Source organism: Myotis davidii, unplaced genomic scaffold, assembly GCF_000327345.1.
Source record: "Myotis davidii unplaced genomic scaffold, ASM32734v1 scaffold1238, whole genome shotgun sequence".
In the NCBI taxonomy this organism is placed as follows: Eukaryota; Metazoa; Chordata; class Mammalia; order Chiroptera; family Vespertilionidae; genus Myotis; species Myotis davidii.
The window spans coordinates 271,601-275,092 of record NW_006289106.1 but is presented as its reverse complement, the minus strand read 5'-3'; positions in this window follow the sequence as shown (position 1 = coordinate 275,092).

The following is a 3,492-nucleotide window of genomic DNA, read 5'->3' as shown; positions in this document are numbered from 1 at the left end:
GAGCTGTCCACTTAAGCTTTGTTTAAGCTTACTAAAGAAAGAGAGCTTAGTCACTATGAAGGCCTCTGGGGAAAGACAACAATCACGGGACGGTTAGTCACTCCTCAAGAATAGAAACCAGAAATAAAATCAAGCATCTGTGCATTTTTCTCAGTGAATTAAGTCAGTCACAAAAAGACCAACACTGTATCGTTCCACTTACATGAGGTAGAATAGTCCAATTCATAGAGACAGGAAGTAGAACGGTGGTTGTCAGGGTTTGGGGCAGAGGAAACGGGGAGTTAGTGTTTAATGGGGACACTTTCAGTTTGGGGAGATGAAAGGAGTTCTGGGGGTGGAAAGTGGTGATGGCTGCACAATAATGTGACTATACTTAACACCACTGAACTTCCACTTCAAAATGATTAAGATGGTACATTTTATGTCACATGGATAGTACCGCAATTTAAAAAATGGAAAAAATTTTGAGCATCTCAACTACTATCTCTTTGCTCTGAATGCATTGCTTTCTTAATGCTTCCTGGGTAATTTTAGTATTTGGTTCACCATGCTGAACGTGTTTCTGATGCCCTTCTCTCTCCTAGGACAGTCATTTCCTAACCTTAGGGGCTGGTTGTCTCTTCTGCCTGGAGGGCTCCCACAACAACCCCGGAGTATTTCTCAGAATCATGGGGTTGTCTTTCCAGTGGCAGAACACCATGGAATTTCAGCATCACACGCATCCTGTATAATAAGAGCTAATATGCTAATTAGACTGAACAGCAGAAAGACCGTCTAGGCATCCTTCCGGATGACTGTCCAGATGACCTTCTGGACGAAGCCGGGGCTATGAGGGCCGGCGGAGGCTGCGAGGAGCTGTGGGGGCCAAGCCCCTTGCACGAATTCCGTGCATCGGGCCTCTAGTTAAGAAATAAAAGATCAAGAAGCACTTCTCTTAGCAGTGATTGGCCCAGGGACACATCTACTTCTGAAAGGCCACCAAAGCAAACATCTGGTCTCAATTTAGGAAGCCAATTGGCCATAGCTGGAACGTCTCCCTTCCGGATCATGGAGCTGAGTGACACCTCCCCAGCAAGGATACAGACATAAAGGGTACATAAGCAGGGTAGCTCTGGGATTGGGGGAGGGGAGTTTTCCTTTTTAACAATATTTCTTCATTATAGAAGCTGTCTGAGTCCATTCAGGCTGCTATAACAGAATACCACAGACTGGGTAGCTTATAAACAGCAGACATTTATTTCTCACAGTTCCAGAGGCTGGAAGTCCAAAATCATGGTGCCAACCCACTTCCTGTTCATAAACAGCCAACTTCCTGCTGTGCCTTCACATGGTAGAAGGGACATGGGAGCAATATGGTGCCTTTTATAAGGACACTGAACCTATTCGTGAGGGCTCCACCCCATGACCTAATCACCTCCCAGAGGTCCCACGTCCAAAATGCCAGCACTTTGGGAATTAGGTTTCAATATATGAATTTTGGAGGGACATAAACATTCATCCTATAACAGAAGCAATAGTACACATCAGTTAAAAACTTAAAGATACGTATGGAGAATTAAAAGCTCCCATTGTGGTAGGTAGATACTGTTTTTAACTGCAACATTCATTACCCACCTTTTTTTCTGATAGCCAAAGCTATCAGGATGCGTCTGATTTTCCTTTGGTAAACCACCCACCTCCATACCTTTCTCATCTTCTGTGGCTGGAACAAGTCTGATTGCACCTCTAGCTCCCGGAGTAGACTCACCCCTCCGAAGGACCCCATCCCCTGGCCTCTGAGACTGCTCAGATGTGGGAGGATGACCCAAGATGAGCCAATCTGATAAGGCCAGGATTTGGACTGGAGCCTGCAGGAAAGAGACAAGCTTTTCCCATCAGTGTGGATCAAGTTGGGGTGGGGGAGAGGAAGCCTAGAATGATCAGCGTTCATGATGCCATCATAAGGGGTCTGCTTGCCTAAGCGTAAAACCTGAGTGTAAAAATGGAGAGGGAAGGTGTCCTGACCATATCCTTCAAGCACCTGGATCCACCTGTGCCAGAAGCTAAAACTATCCCTGAACTCTTTAGTAATGAGAGCCCATTAATTCCATTGTCTCTGTTGTTTATGTGGGAGATAATGTGATTTATATTTCTGATTGGGGCAACCAATCCATCCATCTTCCAAAGCCAACCACTGATAATATATGGGCATTTCTCTCTTAAGTCTTTTTTTTTTCTTTGCACTGGTATTGGGCTTTTTATGCATTTGTGACCACACTGTGTCCGTACCTATGAAGCTAAAGGTTGTATTCGTTGATTTTTGCAGTAATAATGCCGCATAACACACAGTCTCAAAACTTATTTTTCTTGAGCAAACATCTGGGAGTCAGAAAGTTTTGTGACAGGTTCGGATTTCTCTTAGTGCTACCACGCTCTATGATCAAAATCAATGGAAAACGACAACCCAATCAAGCAAGGCTACGAATGTACTAATGACCCAGATTCTTGAAGAATGAAAGTTTGGTCACTCCACCAGGTCAAGAACCACAACCAGCTGAGATTTTTGCTGCGGACAAAGGGAATATGGAATAGGTAATCAATAAGGGTCAGCTATGACCATATGACCAGATATAGAAATGAGAACCATAATTGTAATATTTCTTCCTTACTTCATTATTAATATCTTTGTGTACATATATTTATTAATCAAATACCTTTGTTTTCTTCCATCTCTTATCCCTTATAATATGACATAAGGTGTATTAACTTTAAGCATAGTATTTAAGTATTGTTAACTTTATACCATAATATTTAAGAAACAAGCCATCAAGGAGAAGAGTGAATATCACCCAAGGAATTTGCATTCTGTTCTGAGTAAATGCTTAGTGCATTTTTAATTGTATGCAGGATAATTGTAGCATATTAGGCAAAAATATGACTTTGTGATTGTCATTATTTGGATATTAAATATGATTTAAGGAGATGTACTGGTATATGGTACAAGTGTACAAGGACTGGACTATGATGGTTAATCTTATGTTTCAATTTGGCCAGGACATGGTACCCGGTTGTTTGATCAAACCCTCGTCTAGATGTTGCTGTGAAGGTGTTTTGTAGATGTGATTAACATTTAAATCAGTGGACTTTGAATAAAGAATAATTGATAATGTGGGTAGGTTTTATCCAATCAGTTGAAGGCTGTAAGAGCAAAGACTGAGGTTTCCTGGACAAGAAAGAATTCTGCCTCAAGGCCTAATGTAAAAATCCTATCTGGCCCTAGCTGGTTTGGCTCAGTGAATAGAGAGTTAGCCTGGGCACTGAAGGGTCCTGGGTTCAATTCTGGTCAAGGGCACATGCCTGGGTTGCGGCTCAATCCCCATTTGGGGGGCGTGCAGGAGGCAGCTGATCAATAATTCTTTCTCATCATTGATGTTTCTCTCTCTCTCCTTCTCCCTTCCTCTCTGAAATCAATAAAAATACATTTTTTTTTAAATCTGTCTGAATTTCCCACCT